The sequence below is a fragment of the Lithobates pipiens genome, unplaced genomic scaffold (assembly GCF_037356315.1).
Source record: "Lithobates pipiens isolate NorthernLeopardFrog02 unplaced genomic scaffold, aLitPip1_a1.2 Scaffold_27, whole genome shotgun sequence".
Classification (NCBI taxonomy): Eukaryota; Metazoa; Chordata; class Amphibia; order Anura; family Ranidae; genus Lithobates; species Lithobates pipiens.
Genome location: NW_027507788.1, coordinates 146398590 through 146416102, shown reverse-complemented (window position 1 = coordinate 146416102; position 17513 = coordinate 146398590). Strand labels below are relative to the sequence as shown.

Below are 17513 nucleotides of genomic sequence, written 5' to 3'. Positions count from 1 at the left end.
CTGCTCAAATCACAGGGAGCAGAGATAAGTGTCACTTGTTGCTAGGCAGAACAGGGAGATGCTGTATACTTCAGCATTTCCCCATTCAGCCTCCCCGTGAGACAATTGCGGGTATCCCGACTCACAGGGGTCCCGATCGGCACGTGCGCGCACGCGAGGGCAGGTCGGCAATTTCAAATGGACGTACCTGTTCGCCAATTTGCCTGCCCGTGCCATTCTGCCGACGTATATCGTCGTGCGCCGGTCGGGAAGTGGTTAAAGGGAAGCAGGGCTTCCCTTTAACCACTTAAAGATGTGAAAGATGTGCCTCATGTGAGTTATACCCATGGGGATCCACCTGGGTCCCTGTTAGATCTTAGCTAGTTCTGCATAGGTTTTATTTCCCCAGATTGGGCTAAATGCCGTGAACCCTGTTACCCCCCTTAGTTTTATTCCACACCTTCTGAAGGAGTGCATACGTGGGTATAGATTTGTTAGGCTTTTTGGAATTGTTGGGCTTCTAGTCCCTTAGGTATAGATTCCACCCCCGAGCTGAACAGCATGAGTTTGGCAGATGAGCCCCCCAAATGAGGGAGTCACGGTCCCTATCAGATGCTGCAGCTGTGCTGCCAAATAGTATATCCAAGGATTGGGCAGGGCAAGGCCCCTCCCTTTGGCTATTGTAGTTGCTCCAGTTTAATTCTGGGGGATTTGGTATGCCACAGCAACAGCCTGAACAAGGAGTTAACCACTCTGAATATCTTCCGCATGATAACCAACTGTTAACAGGTAAATGAACTGTGGTATCAGTATGATAAGGTTTGCCTTTCCCGCCAGTGACATTTTAAGTTTGTTCCATATGTTTATTTTATCTCTAAACCGAGTTATCATGGGATATATATTTAGTTTGCTGAATTCAGATTTTTTCATGCAGTTCACCATATTGGAATAGGGTTTAGTGTTTAAAGTGGTTGTATAGTCCTTTTTGAGACTTTTACCTACAGGAAAGCCTATAATAAGGCTTACCTGTAGGTAAAATAAATATCTCCTAAACCTGTACGGTTTAGGAGATATTCCCCTCGCAATGCGCCACTGACTGCAGCGGCGCATGCGCACAGGGGATTCCCAGGTGAAAGCCCGGCAGACGACGGACCCTGCCGGGAAGAAATCTCCCACTCACAGCGCCCGGAGCCGCGATACCCGGAAGAAACGCAGAGGGAACATGTCAGCTCCCTCGGTGTGGATCGGACCAAATGTCGGGGCTTCATTCTAAGGTAAGTATTTCATAATGAGCTAGTATGCGGTGCATACTAGCTCATTATGCCTTTTCCTTTGCAGGTAGGAAAAACACAAAAAACACATCAGCGGGTATACAACCGCTTTAAGTGGTTAAACTTTTTTCACTTACACACAAAGTCTATTCCATTGACAAATTATTACAATGTTTATACTTACGTTCAGCTGATAAAAAAGGTTATGATTCTTGGCTGACTGCCCAGTTTTTCTCTTCCTTTCTTTTGAGGGCTTTAGAAGAGCAGAGAATTATTTGTATAGCATCATGAAACACTTTAGTCAAGATCGCAACGGGGAAAAAATCTCGATAACAATTCTTGACAATTGTGCAACTCTAGTGTATACAAATACCTTTTTTTTATGGGTGATCTTCTCTGTTCTCAGCTGCATAAGAGCTGGGGGGGGGGGGGGGGAATCAACAGGACACTGAGCTTCCCATTGAAAGGCTGAATAGGGGGGCGTGTCAGGACAACTCTGATCATTGGAGGAGAGTAGACTGAGCACAGCTAGAGAACTGACCACGATGTGCTCTCCTGCTTAGGGTGGTCCATTTTTAGTAAGAAAGCAAGGGGACTGGCAGGAACACCAGGAATTTCACATAACGGAAGCAATACAAAGAGAATAGAATACTTGTCTATATAAGCACATAGTACCGCAGGAACATATCAGGAATGGGAAGTGTTGGGGTAACAAACGCTGTAAAAAAAGCAGAACTAAAACTATCCTTGGCAGCAAAGGAAGCTGCCATCTTAGCCTCTGTTTGATCTACCGTTGCCATGGTGCTGCACATGTGATCAGTTATGACACCAGCCATTTGATGGCTTGACAGGATGGTTGAGAGCACAAGCAACTGTGACAGTTATCATTCACAACATGCCTTGAAAGTAACAGTTTTGGTTGACTGTTATATCAGTGGGATTAATTCTATTTTTTAGTTAGATTTAGCTGAAGCTAGAAACCTTTCATGTGCACATTAGCTCCAGATTCTGTTCCACTCCTAAAGTAAATCCCCCCCCATCAGGCATCTTTTGTTTTGATGCACCTGAATGTATTGAGCTGAGCGAAGGCTGTTTTTACCTGCATGTGGATACACAGGTGTTCCATACAGACAGCCCCATTCATGTCAATTGGGATGCAGCGGCTGCGCAAAATCACGGCTGTTTCTCCCAATCTGACATGTGCAGGTCCCCAAATGCAGACTGTGGGTTTGAGGAGACGCACCTTCACATTTGTCAAATTAGGAGCAGCAGTTGTGTCTGTCCAGCCTCTGCGTTCCAACTGACATGAATGGGGCTGCCTATATGGGGATGCACCTGTGCATCCCTGTGTGGGTAATCACAACTCTCATATGGGTGTACAATATTGAATGCCCCATGTGAACAAGGCCTTAAGCTGGCCCTACACCTATAGATTTTCTGCAGATTTTCTATGGTTAGATGGAAAAAGTGCAACAGATTTATCAATGTTCGCTAAACTGTGTGGATGGGAGGAATCTCCCACTTTTTCCATCTAACCATAGAAAATCTATAGTTAATCTATAGGTGTATGGCCAGCTTAAAAGTGGTTGTAGACCCTTACATATACTCAGTGAAGTGACTGGACTCAGGTGATACACAGAGATATATCAAACCCTCGGACATAATGTACCTGTTTAAATCAAGTCTTCTCTTCTCTACAGCCATTCTAAAATCCAGAATTTATAAAGCTTGTCTGAGCTGTCAGAAAAAAGGGGTGGAAAATTACACTCTGCAGAGATCAGTGAGGAAAGCTCTGAAAGCTGATTGGAGGAAAGGGACACACCCCCTCCCTTCACAGCACACAGGAACAGAGCTAATGCTGTCAATCAGCTGGAGCTCCCTCCCCTGTCACCTTTTTCTCTTGGTGTCAGGAAACCTTGTCAGCAGTGATTCATACTGATAGCAGAGGAACAAAGCAGCAGACAGAAATTACACTTAGCCCTGGTTTACACTGATGTGATTTCTGATGCGTTTTAGAACTCTAGAAATCAGAAATCACATGATTTTATGTGAAGGCTGTTTATATACACTCACTGGCCACTTTATTATGTACACCTTGCTAGTACCAAGTTTGACCCCCCTTTGCCTTCAGAACTGCCTTAATTCTCGGTGGCATAGATTTAACAAGGTGTTGGAAACATTCCTCAGAGATTTTGGTCCATATTGGCATGATGGTATCACGTAGTTGTTGCTGATTTGTTGGCTGCACATCCATGATGCGAATCTCCTGTTCCACCACATCCAAAAGGTGCTCTATTGGATGAGATCTGGTGACTGTGGAGGCCATTGGAGTACAGTGACCTCAATGTCATGTTCAAGAAACCAGTGGTGAGATTATTTGAGCTTTGTGACATGGTACATTATCCTGCTGGAAGTATCATAAGATGAGTACACTGTAGTCATAAAGGGATGGACATGGTCAGCAACAATACTCAGGTAGGTTGTGGTGTTTAAATGATGTTCAATTGGTACTAAGAGGCCCAAAGTGTGGCAAGAAAATATCCCCCACACCATTACACCACCAGCAGCCTGAACCGTTGATACAAGGCAGGATGGATCCATGCTTTCATGTTGTTTACCCCAAATTCTGACCCGACCATCTGAATGTTGCAGCTGAAATGGGGACTCATCAGACCAGGCAACGTTTTTCCAATCTTCTATTGTCCAGTTTTGGTGAGCCTGTAACAGTAAAGTGAGTTTATATAGTGAAATACAGTACTTAGAATTCCGTCTGACTGGTTAGATGTTGAATTTTAAAGCGGAGTTCTGCTAAAAAAAAAAAATTAAATGTCAGCAGCTACAAATACTGCAGCTGCTGACTTTTAATAATCAGACCCTTAACTGTCCCAGGGTCCAGCGATGTGGGGGAACAAAGCCCCGCTCCTCACCCCCTCCTCTCTGCGGCACCAGCATTGTAAGGGTGGGCGCCTGGCTGTGGGCCGCGCGCCATCACTGGCCGGGCACTGATCTGGGACCTGTGACGTGGCAGATGATTGTGGAGAGGGAGAGGTGATCTCCCTTCTGGTGCCACGGTGTGCCAGGAGGAAGTGGGAGCTGGTAATGACATGACAAATGTGACATGTCAGGGGGTTCACCTCCCTTAAAGCAGAAGTTCCATTTTTGGGTGGAACTCCGCTTTAAGAGCAGTGGCAAGCCCGTTCATCTCATAGGTTTACTAATCTGACAGAAGTTGGCTGCTTTTAAAATTCAACATATAACCAGTCAGAGGGAGTTCTAAGTCCTGTATTTCACTATATAAACTCACTTTACCATAGCTCCCAACTGTCCCTGATTTGGAGCAATGTCCCTCTGCCCCCCTTATTTTGATCTGATCTATATATTTGTACATAGAATGCACTTTTTATCTTTCAAAAAGTGTTTCCCAGTGCTAAACTTTGCATCCAAATCTGAAATGGCTGCATTTGTCAATTGTTAAAGCCAAATTAAAGTTTAAAAAAAAGCACTTGTGGATTTAATTGACCCTTTTTTAGTCCCCTTTAAGGGACGTGTCCTATATCCACATATGATCGCTAGTAGGTGTCCCTCATTCCCATCTCAAAGTGTTACGAGGTATAATTTTACAGTTAGAAATAAGTGAAAAATGCAAAACACCGGTGGGTGTAACAAGATGTCCGCTTTCCTCCTCTCAGCGTATCCCTACTATGGAGAAGTGCGGGGTGTAGCAAGATGGCGGCTGAACCTCACTTCCGTTACACATTCTGACAGGTCGCCTAATCTGACGAAACACCGTCCCTGGAAATCTCGGACAGCTGTCATTTCCATTCGCTGTCTAGGAAGCGTCGTCTGCCAGCACTACACGTCACCATTTGCCAATACCAAACATGGCCGCCGGGGAATCGGCGTGCGCGTCTACGGAGACCAGGATGGATAGCTATGGCGCATGCGCACTGGGGCGCCAGAGGGACTCGTCCACTGATTGTTTAACCCTCCGCCCAGGAGCCCATTCTGGAGCGGAGGGTGGGGGGAGAGGGCTCTGAGGGTGCCATGGCACCGGCATAGACGCAAGCCGCCTAAGACGTCCCTGCACGGAGCGGAGCGCGCTATGTAGGACCGGAAAGAGGGCGGAGACCTGCAGAGTACCCAGTCCCTGGGCGCTGACAGTGAGTCACGTGTCCGCACATGGGGCACCACTGGGCCCTGAGCAGCCTGCAGCCCTATAGGTGCCCGGCCACTACAAACACCAGCATGCCTTGGCAGCCATTGGAGCGCCCCCAGCAGGTGGAGGAGGGCAGCAGGTTGCTCCTGGCACAGTGACCGCTCAGAAGTGTGTATGAGAGGCTGGTGTGTGTTTACTGTGGGAGCAGAGAGTGTTCTGTGATCGGCCATACACTGTACGATCTTTATTAGGCCTCATGTATGTACATCAAATCTCGGTGTGTTTGGATTCCTGGGAGGTATAAGCCTATCATCCTGCCCCACTGCCAGCAGCCTATTAAGAAGCCCTGACAGCCTTATATATGTGGCGGCTGGGCGCAGTACTGAGTGGTGCTTGCACTTAGCGCTATATGTGTACGCCCCAAAGGCACCATTCCTGCGTGTTTCTGAACGCACATACATCAACAATAGTGATGAGCTCTGATGTGTCCGCAAACCTACTCCAAACCCACTTGACCTATCCCGCCAGGAAGCTGTCACTGCAACCGCCAATCAGAAGTGTCCGAGCCGTGCCCTGCAGTAGTTTGTATGCCAGTTTGTATGCCAAATATCCCCCCAAAAAAAAACTCCTTGGTCAGTTTAGGCCAATATGTATTTTTGGTAGAAAATTCGCAATAAGTGTATATTGATTGATGCAAATGTTATAGCTTCTACAAAATAAGGGATATAAGGGAGGCACAGTGGTGTAGTGGTTAGCACTCTCACCTAGCAGTAAGAAGGGTCACTGGTTCAAATCCCAACCATGACTCTACCTGCCTGGAGTTTGCATGTTCTCCCTGTGCCTGTGTGGGTTTCCTCCAGGTACTCCGGTTTCCTCCCACATTCCAAAGACATGCAGGTAGGCTAATTGGCTTCTGTCCAAAAAAAAATTGGCCCTAGTATATGAGTGGGGACCTTGTATTGTGGGCTCCTTGAGGGTAGGGACAAATGTAAGTGTGCAGTATACAGGGATAGGGACAATTGTAGACACTCACTCAGGTTGAACTGGATGGACTGGTGTCTTTATTCAACCTTACTATGAAACTATTTATGGCATTTTTATTATTATTATTTTTTATTTTTTTACTAGTAATGGCCGATGATCAGCGATAATTTTGAGTATATTCACCTCCATTTTTATTAATGAAAACATGTATTGAGTATAATGCGCTAGGCCTATCGCGCCTAAGTAATGCAGCAATGGCTGCCCTGTACAGAGAGAGAGAGGAACTGATGTTGTTCCCCAATTTCTGTAACCCTGGAAACGGGGAGTGACAAGTAGTTTGTCACGTCTGTTTCCACACCTTTGTTTACCTGGCCACCAGCGGCCAGGAAATCAGCTGATCAGACCGATCTCTGTCACATGTGAGGTATTGTCGCGGATGTCAGAGTGAGAGCAGTAATTATAGCACCAGACCTCCTGAGCAACTCTAAACTGGTACCGTGTAAAGGTGTTTTAAAGCGGTAGTAAACCCGCAATTTTTTTTTTTTTTTAAACCTGCAAAGCAAAAGGCATAATGAGCTAGTATGCACCGCATACTAGCTCATTATGAAATCCTTATCTTCGAATGAGGCCCCGACATCTGACCCGATCCACGCCGATGGAGCTAACATGCTCCCCCGGCGTTTCTTCCGGGTATCGCGGCTCCGGCGCTGTGAGTGGCCGGAGCCGCGATATCGTCACTCCCGCGCATGCGCGCGGGAGATTTCATTCCGGCCGGTCGGCCACTGCCGGATTTTCAGGCCGAGAATCCCCTTGTGCGCATGCGCCGCTGCAGTCAGCGGCGCATACCGAGGGGAGATATTTTTTTTACCTACAGGTAAGCCTTATTATAGGCTTTCCTGTAGGTAAAAGTTAAAAAATTGAGTTTACAACCACTTTTAAGCTTCTTCTATGGAGAATTTTAAGCACCGTAATTTTAAAGTTTTTAAAGTGTGGCATGTTAGGTATCTATTTAATCAGCATAATCTCATCATTCACATTATACAAAAAAAATTGAGCTGACTTTAATTATTTTTTTTTTAATTCATGAAAAATTTTTTTTCCCCAGATAAACAATTCTCCTATGTCCATGTATAAATTTACCTTGCTTGTATTTAGGGACAGGCAGCTTCTTGTTCCTGGTCACACGGTGTCCAATCCACGCCCCTGTCATGTCACATTTGGCTACCCATCACATTTTGCTACCCGCTGGAGTGTGCATGCGCGACGCCGACATATGCGTTCCAACACTGTTGTAAGACCACTTTGCCACAGGGCCGCTAGCCACGCTTCGGGTACGGCCTCGTTTCGCTCACCATAATTATAATCAAACTCTATGTCCGCTTGGGTGGTGGGGCTTGAACCTGAACTCGGGTGTGGCCTCAAAATTCTACGCGAGCACAGATTGCCACAGTGTTAGAACGCATATGGCGGCGTCGCGCATGCGCAGTCCAGCGGGTAGCCAAGTGTGATGGGTCGCCATATGTGATGAAACGCCCCACCATTACATCATAAATGTAGGCGTGCTAATGTTCTATTTCGCTGTATTGTGATTTCTCTAATTCCTCTGCCTATTTGTGTCTGTGTCAAATCTAATTACTACTTGGCTCTCACCTGCAGAGCACTGGGCTGAATTGTGGGATATGTAGTTTCTTCACAGGAAATGTTAGTTCTCAGGCTGCAGACACAGGTCATGCATTAACCCGCAGTTTACTTTGCAGGGAAATTTGCAATTTGGAAGGAAACACCCCAGAGCTTGGTGAATGTGGTGAAGTTTCAATTTGCAAAGAATACTCCCATCGAGAGATGCTAATCATATCGCCCAGGACATGTAATTCCAGGTGCAGAGGAGTGTGGTGTTTTTTTTTTTTTTTTTTTTATACATTTAGCCCAGCTGCTTGCCTGCTGTTCACACTAGTGTGACTTTGGAATCTCGCTACTTCAGTGTGATTTCTGTGTGCTTTGCGACTTCATTTAACAGAAGTCAATGCAAGTCCCAATGAAATCGCCGGAACCTTTTTTAAAGTCTATTTGAACGATTCAATTGCCGCAAATAGGGTGCAACTTGTCATGCGATTTTGAACTGTCAATTTGCATGACAAATTGCACTAGTATGAACTTTTTTTTTTCTTTCTGGCCCTTTAGCCCCTGTTCACACATTCCAGTTTGTGCGATTTTGCCGCCTTAAACTCTCAACTGCTTTCTCTTGTCTTCAGTGCAAAAAAAGTCTGTCAGTAGCAATCCTATCTAAACACTTCTCTCTGCATACCACTATTCTCTATCGCTTGTGGGTCTGGGACGCAACGCTCCAAACTCGCACAGGACCCTTTACATAATCGCACTCAAAACACATTGCATGTGGACTGCGTCTGTGTGAACCACTTCAATAGGAAGACCTATCTAGCCTGTCATGCTAATCCGTGCATTTGAAAACGCATCCAGAATCGCATATGTGTGAACCAGGGCTTAAGCTCCTGGGTGTTTTGAGATTGCGGCAGAATCGGTGCAATTTTGCACGCAATCTCAAAATGCACTACAATCGCAAAAGCAGTTCCAGGTTTTGTTCCAGGTTTTGTTGTGATTGCCATGCGATAAATTGATAATTGCAGCGAAACTGCACCGCGTTTTAGGTGCCATTGAAAATAATTCTGCCGCAATCCCAAAACACCCAGGTGTAACTAGGGCCTAATGGTGCGACACTGGATATTGGTTCGGATGCTCAGCATGCACTTTTATTGGGCATACAAGTACTTCTGTGTGCAAGGGTAACCTGAAGAAATAAAGTTTTATTTTTATTTTTATTTTCCTCCTCATTGTGGCCAGTACCTCATTTGCTCTCTCAGCAGATGCACTTCTGCTGAGCATTAAAGTGGTTGTAAACCCTTACAAACCACTTTGACCTACAGGTAAGCCTAGATTAAGGCTTACCTGTAGGTCCAAGCAATATCTCCTAAACCTATATGGTTTAGGAGATATTTGCCCGAAAGCATGCGCCGTAGACAGCGGCGCACTGAGCGCAGCATTCTCAGCGATGGAGCTGCCGCGCGTGTCGGCTCCCGTGCGCATGCACGGGAGTGACGTCATCGCGGCTTTGCCGAATGACAGCGGCGGAGCTGCGAGACCCCACCAACAAGATGGATGCGGCAGACTACAGGGGACAGCGGCGACTTCGCTGGCTCCTGTGTCAGGTAAGTGACACATAATGGACTACTATGCGATGCATAGTAGTCCATTATGCTTTGCCTTTGCAGGGAATGAAAGAGGAAGTAAACTCATCAGGGTTTACTTCCTCTTTAAGAGAGCCCTACACTCCCCTTTTCTGACGAGCACCCAATCTGTGCTCGTTACACCGCAAGGGTTCTTCCCTCCCTGTTAGTCCCCAAGTGTTGTGCTGAAGATGAAGTGCATTGTTAAAAACATTAAGCCTAGGTTCACATTAGTGCGATATCACATGCCAAATCTGCGGCTATTGCCGACAATGGCACCGTCCGAATCGTTGCAGCGCGACAGATTCTGAAAAGTAGTTCCTGAATTAGGCTCCATTAGGCTGAAGCTCAAAAAAGCTTTTTCTGGACGCCAGATTACTGGCAGAAAGCACTGGTTGAAAAACCTGCTTTTAACAGCGTTTTGTACTAACGTTTATGAGCATTAGCGTTTATTGGCGTTTTTAATAACAATACACAGAGGACACTCCAAAAATCCCACAGTGCATTCCAAACTCCCACAATGCATTGAAAAAATAGAACACCGAAAACGCTAATTAACGCATGTTTATGAGCGTTTATCGGCATTTGTCGTTTTTTGGCGGTGAAAAACAACACTTTGAACGCGAATTTCTGGCGTTCAGAAAAAAGCCCATAAACTCCACTGCTCATTAAAGCCAAAAAACGTCCATGTGTGCATGGACACATAGGCTAACATAGAGTGGAGTTTATGGGCTTTTAAAAAAAAAAAACGCCCAAATTCCAATAAACTGCAGTTTATGAGCTCCAGTGTGCATGGAGCCTAACTTTTGGTGATTTCAGTGGGTGATTTGTATAGACTTCTGTACAAGGACCCGGACAGATGTCTGTCAAATCACCGCCAAAGTATGCCTGCTGGGTTGAAATCGTGCGAGTTCAGCTGATTTCTAACCCGCAGCAATGTGAACCTAGGCTAAATGTTTAAGTTGTCATATAAAACCCTTTTCATTTTTAAAAGCACCCCTGTCTAATAAAAAAAAAAAACCCTCAACCCATTTTTTTTTTTTTTTTTAATCGGGACAAGTAGATTGGGACCCTAATTTAGTCCTGTGGACAAGTATTTTTTTTTTTAAAGAAATTCAGTCAGTCTTATGCAAAGAAAACAGAAACATCTTCTTTTTTTTTGCACGTGATTGGATGTCCGAAGTCAGCAGAGCTTCATCTCACTGGACTCCCCAATTCCAAAATACTAGATAAATCTATAAAAAATAATTACCGTACACCATGACTAGTGGCAGGGTCACTTAGGCCTGGGAAAGCTGAGGGTGCCAAATCCTGCCAGAATGCAGCCCTGCACAGTACTGGATCATGATCTCATATGATTTGGTATCCTCATCTTCACCAGCATAACATAGTGAGTCTCAGTGATATCACTGGGCCCTACAAGATGTGGCTGCAAGCCGTGGCGTAAGATGAGTATATTTTACCACTTTTTTTTTAATCTATTCTTTTAAGGCTTTCACATTTACACAGGTGCGTTGAAGGAACATTACTGCATCCCATGTAAACGCACAATTGACATTCATTTTGAATAGCACCCTAAGGCAGTTTGCAAAAACATCCAAACATATATGTGCATTTCAGGGAACATAAGGCACAGAACCATCAGGGGAGGGAAAAGGGTGTTACATTTTTTTGTGCTTTAGGTCCACTGCCAACCTATTTAAAATGAACAGTCTGCGTTAAAGGGGCTGTAAAGGTTCGTCATTAAAGGTACGTCTCTCTGCTAGGGGGTTCTCAGCTGTTGATTGGATAGATTTAAAGCAGCGCAGCCATTGGTGCTTCTCCCAGGGGGTTATCTGATGTGTGGAGGAGCTGAGAGCCGCTGAGGGACCCCAGAAGAGCAGGTTTGGGGCCACCCTGTGCAAAACAAGCTGTACAGTGGAGGTAAGTATATATGATTGTTTTTCTCAAATCGCCTTTCAGGACAACCCCGGAGAGAGTGTAGCTCCACCTTCTTATCAGGAAACACATGCCCACTTTAAAAACACCTCCTCTTCCTCCATGGCTTCAGTTATTGTGTTTCCTCCATGGAGGAAGCATGTGCCTGAACCAGGGGAAAGCTACACTCTCTGCAGGGGAGTAAGGCTTACCTTAAGGTATTGGTTGTCTTTTTTTCTTGGCCCCCAGCAGCATCTCCAGCGGGAGAGGACTCCTGGAGCTCCTGGTCCCGCCATCTCACGGGAGTAAGGACCCTTGGAGTGCCGGCGTCGGGTGCCCGGTGTCCGCTGGACTAGCGCAGGGAGGGCTCTGTCGCTGGCGGAGGTCGCTGCGGGTCAGCGGCGTGGCTCAGTTTTTCGTCGTCGGGTCCCGGGCGGGGACAGCGTCGTTTACGGTGATGCAAGGGGGCGTGGCACCGTGGTTCAAGCACCTGGAACGCAGGGATCATGGGGCGGGTCAGGTGACCGTGTGCTTCCGCTTCCGGCCGGCCCTGATGACGCGGCGGCCGGGAAAATTAAAAAAAATGGCGGAGCTGTTTGTGAATGCTGCCTTGTAAGCCAGCTATGGCGGAGACAGGCACCCCAAGCACCGGTCCAGCCCAGGTATGTAAGGTGCAGTGGCACCCTCTGCCTCACTATTGGGCTATGTCTTTGTCTGTTCCCCCCTCTTGGGGGCCTGTCGCTGCAGGTCAGAGGTGACTTCGCTCTGACCTTTTGCAGCCTAGTCCTGGGGTCTCACTAGTGGTCTGTTTGGTGGTGGGTCTCTGCACTGGCTTGGTGTTAAGCAACTGGTAGTTAAGAGCTTTTAGTGAGTTAAGCCTGCATGTCGTTTCAGGAAAAATCACTAGGAAAAGCTAAACCAGGTCAGAGAAAATGTCCTTCTTGCAAGACCCCCCTCAGAGATTCGTGGCAGAAGGCAATGTGCAGAGTTTGTATCAGAGAGTTGGTGGAAGAGGAAACATCCCAGCAGTATAAGGATTTGTTTTCTTCAGTTAAAGAGCTGACAAACTCCTTGAGTTCAGTCAGGTCCACCCTGATACAAAACCCTCCCGCACAGACCGAGCCTCAGAACTTGCCGCCCAGCCCCAGGGCGTCGTCGTCCAGACAGGTGGAGACCGAGGATTCTGGAGACGAAGGGGGTAGTACTCTCATCTCCTTCAGGGATTCTGAGGAGGAGGAAGAGGAAGAAGATAGCAGGAGCTCTAAGTACAAGCTATCACTAGAGGAGGTAGATGACATCCTTAAAGCTATCTACACAACTCTAGAAATTCAAGAAGAAAAGGTACAGCTGTCAATTCATGACAAAATGTACCAGGGGTTGGACGAAACAAAAAAAAAAGTTTTTCCAGTCCACAGGGTCCTCTCAGATTCGGTGAGAAAGGAGTGGAAGGACCCAGAAAAAGCCCCTTTCTTCTCTAAAGCTCTCAAGAGAAGGTTTCCCTTTGAAGATAAAGACTCAGAGGTTTGGAACAAAAAACCCAGAGTCGATGCAGCTTTCTCGCAGGTATCCAGACGAACGGATCTAGCCTTTGAGGATATGGGGATCCTTAAAGACCCAATGGACAAAAAAGCTGACTCCATCCTTAAGAAGGCTTGGGATGCTGCGTCAGTCAGTCTAAAGCCAGCTATGGCAGCTACGGTAGTGGCCAGGAACCTGGAATGCTGGGTAGAGAAACTGAAGAGCCATATTGAATCGTGGACACCCCGCAAGGATCTCTTAGAGTCCTTTCCACTGATTCTGAATGCTGTCAAATATATGGAAGATGCATCAGCAGAGTGGGTCAAACTGGCCGCCAGGTCCTCGGCTCTTGTAAATTGAGCCAGGAGAGCAGTTTGGCTGAAAACATGGTCTGGAGACACGGCCTCTAAGGTCAAACTGTGTGGTCTGCCCTTCTCAGGTGGCTTGCTCTTCGGCCCTGATTTAGAGTAAGTGCTGGATAGGACGGCCGATAAAAAGAAGGCTTTTCCAGCTAATAAAAAGCAGGTTGCCAAAAAGAATTTTCGTGCTTTTCAGCAGTCCCATAAAAAAGACCAGGATCGCAAGAGCAGATGGGGTTCTCAGAAGGGCAAAGGCAGGTGTGGAGTCCTCTTTAGATCTCCCCCAGAGCAGACCCCCAAGAGCAAGTGACAATCTCTTCCCAGTGGGGGGAGACTGTCAGCTTTTCGCGAACAATGGGACAGGCTGTCTCCAAATCTGTTCGTGAAGAGCATTGTCGATCAGGGGTACAGGTTGGAATGGGTTTATTCGGTACAAGCATTTCAGGATGGATACAATTTTTTTCCATCACAAAGTTGTTGACCCCAGAATGTTTCATGGCATCCCTGGATCTAAGGGATGCCTACCTTCATATACCCATTCATCAGGCATCGCAGCAGTTCCTGCGCCTGGCATTGAATGTGGGGAGTTCAGTGTGGCACCTCCAATTCAGGGCTCTGCCATTCGGACTCTCGTCCTCTCCCAGGGTCTTTACAAACATTATGGCAGAGGCTCTGGAGCCCCTGAAGTTAAAGGGGATTTCAGTCGTCCCTTATCTGGACGACCTTTTGTTTTTTGCGGACTCCAGGTAGCAGGTCCTAGTCAATCTCCAGATGGCCCAGTCTCACCTCGAGGGCCTGGGGTAGCTTCTAAATCTAGAGAAGTCAAACCTGATCCCCTCACAGGAAATTACATTTCTGGGGTATACGTTAAACTCAATTCTCCAGAAAGTTTTCCTGCCGCTGGAAAAGCAGGAAAAGTTGCAGCTAGCTGTACAGCGGATACAGAGCAACCAGGCAGTCTCGATCAGGACGGCTATGGCAGTTCTGGGCCTGCTTACGGCAGCAATCCTGGCTGTTCAGTGGGCCAGGTTCCATTCCAGACCCCTTCAGAGGGAGGTTCTGTCAAGTTGGTCCTATCGGAATCCTTTGGAAAAGCAGTTAAGAATCTCGTCAAGGACGAAAAGGGCTCTTTGGTGGTGGAGAGACCAGGCAAACCTCTCAAGGGGTCTGGTGTGGACTTTTCCCTTGGACAAGCGACTAACAACAGACGCAAGTGCCTGGGGCTGGGGGGGCCCACCCATCGGCAGTGCATCTGAAGGGCTCTCAGAATTTGTTTGCGGACCTCCTAAGCAGGCGGAAATTGCCAGAGGCAGAATGGAGCCTGAATCAGGAGGTGTTCCTGATGATTTCCGAGGCTTGGGGGGGGGGGGGGGGGGGGGGTTCGACAGGTAGACCTTTTTGGCAGCCAGCAGAACTCAAAGGTGGACAGATTATTTTCTCTTCACCGAGGAGATGCAGCAATAGGGCTGGATGCATTTGCTCACCCCTGGCACTACCAGCTGTGCTACGCCTTTCCCCCCTTTCCTCTAATTCCACTAGTGCTGAGGAAATTCAGGGAAGAAGGGACAGACTGTCCAAAAATGCCTTGGTTCGCGGGTCTTCGAAACCTAGCCTCGAAGCCCCCATGGAGGTTACCACCCAGAAAAGATTTGTTATCCCAGGGGACAGTAAATCATCCAGAGGTGGAACTTCTACAGCTAACCGCCTGGTTTCTGAGGAGGACCTCTTAAAAGCCAAAGGGCTGTCAGATAAAGTAGTAAAGACCCTGCTGTCTAGCAGGAAGGCAGTTACACAGGCAATTTACATGAAGGTCTGGAAGTTCAACTCCTGGTGTAGTTCTAGAGAGCTCAAGGTCAAGAGCATGGTGTCCGTCTTGGAGTTTCTCCATGAAGGAATGGAGAAGGGTCTAGCAGCCAGCACCCTGAAGACTCAGATGGCAGCCTTATCAGTTTTCTTTGAAAATACTTTATCTAAAGAGACTTTAATTTCTAGATTTTTTAGGGCTCTCACTCGAAGTAGACCAGTAGCCCTTAAAGACTTTCCCAATTGAGATTTGTCAACAGTTTTGCAGGGTCTCTCGGGAGCACCCTTTGAACCCTTACAAGAAGCTTCTTTACAGAAGGTGGTTTTAAAAAACAATCTTTTTGATGGCCATCACCTCGGCCAGGAGGGTCAGCGAGCTCTAGCTATTACAGAACCCTTCCTTAGAGTTTATCCGGACAGAGTAGTACTGAGGACGGATCCAGCATTCTACCGAAAGTATCCTCAGCTTTTCATCGATTGCAGGAAATAGTGTTACCTACATTCTCTTCAACCCCAGCTAATGCAGGAGAGGAAGTTTTCCACACATTGGATGTGAGAAGATGCTTATTGCACTTTCTGAAGATGACTAAAGACTTTATAAGATCAAACGCCCTTTTTGTGATATTTTCTGGGTCACGCAAGGGGGAGAAAGCTTCTAAGAGTACGCTGGGTAGGTGGCTTAAGCTGGCTATAACAGAAGCTTATAAAGCGAAAGGAGAAATGCCTCCCTCAGGTATTGCCGCGCACTCTACTAGATCCACGGCAGTTTCCTGGGCTGAAAGGGCCGGTGCAACGCCTGAACAAATCTGCAAGGCTGCCACTTGGTCCAGTTATTCGACATTTCTCCGGCACTACTGGTTAGATCTACTGTCTGCGGCAGATCAGGCCTTCGGCAGGAAGATACTGCAGGCAGTAGTCCCGCCCTAGGGTAAGTTTCTCGGTTATCCTCTCCGGGGTTGTCCTGAAAGGCGATTTGAGAAAAACCGAGTTAGACTTACCAGTGATGGTATTTCTAAGAGCCTTTCAGTACAACCGTTACTTCCCTCCCTAGGTTATGCTTATTAAATGTATTAACTTCTACCATGGTGTTGTGCTTTCTGTGCTTTGTTTTCCAGTGTCGGAAGGCCACAATAACTGAAGCCATGGAGGAAGAGGAGGTGTTTTTAAAGTGGACATGTGTTTCCTGATAAGAAGGTGGAGCTACACTCGCTCCGGGGTTGTCATGAAAGGCTCTTAGAAATACCGTCACCGGTAAGTCTAAGGGCCGGTTCACACTGCGAGCCGCGGCGAGGCGTCTCCGACTTCCTCGCCGCGACTTGCAGGGGGGGTGAGCGGCGACTTGCAGAGGACTTCTGCATAGAAGTCAATGCAAGTCGCCCCCGAAGTCGCCCCGAAGTAGTACAGGAACCTTTTTTCTGAGTCGGAGCGACTCGAGTCGCTCCTCTCAGAACGGTTCCATTGCACTCAATGGGGACGACTTGCGGGAGCGAGGCGAGGCGAGCCGTGTCGCCTCGCCTCGCGCCGCAGTGTGAACCGGCCCTAACTCAGTTTTTTAAAAACAAAACAAAAACAAAAATAGCTTTTTAGTGTCGCTTTAATGCATTGACATTAACACACAATAACACCCTGCATTAAAGAGGAACTAAACTCTGCAAGATGTGCCCCCCCTCCAGACCTGTGGTCTCCTTGCAGCTGTTCTTTCTCCATTACTGACTTGCCATGACTTGTTCAGCACTGCGTTTCTGTGTGGAGGCAGCCATCTTGGTAGAGGCAGGGTTTTGCTTTTCTGTGTCCGAACCTAGAGTAAAGAAAGCAGTATGCAGCACAGTAGTGACATCACCGTATCTCCAAATCTCCTGAGACTAGCAGTCACAGGCAGCAGTGCCTTGGGCCTCGCTGCAGACATACAGCTATAACATTAGACACGGGTGCCTAGGCACAGTCAGAAACCAGGAAGTTTTCTGCTGTTTTTTTAAGGAGCAATTCCAGACAAAAGTACATTATTCAGAGTACTGTTTAGGCACAATTCTAATATATATACGCACACAACACATGGTCTAAAAGGGCCCCATTGTGTTTTTTTTTTTTCATTTGGGGAAGGTTTTGGGCTCCCAGATAAACCACAGAAAGCCATCTCTTGGGGATTAATTGCTAGAAGTTTGATTTTGCTGTTTAAAAATATCCTGTGTAGCATAGGCCTTACATTTGTTCAGCGTTTACTACTTATTTAACTGTTTACAATAATATGTCACATTATGGAGTCCTTCATGACCGTGACTCTTCC

At 47.0% G+C, this 17513-nt stretch overlaps 1 protein-coding gene across 1 annotated transcript in view; it reads left to right on the top strand.

Annotated features, from left to right (window-relative positions):
- The first annotated feature begins 5194 nt into the window (after positions 1 to 5194).
- The window catches only part of NADK (NAD kinase), a 158826-nt gene continuing 146507 nt past the window's right edge, over positions 5195 to 17513 (top strand). The window contains exon 1 of the mRNA XM_077457630.1: positions 5195 to 5410. The gene's annotated coding sequence lies outside the window, so the exon portion shown is untranslated. The remainder of the gene's footprint in view (positions 5411 to 17513) is intronic.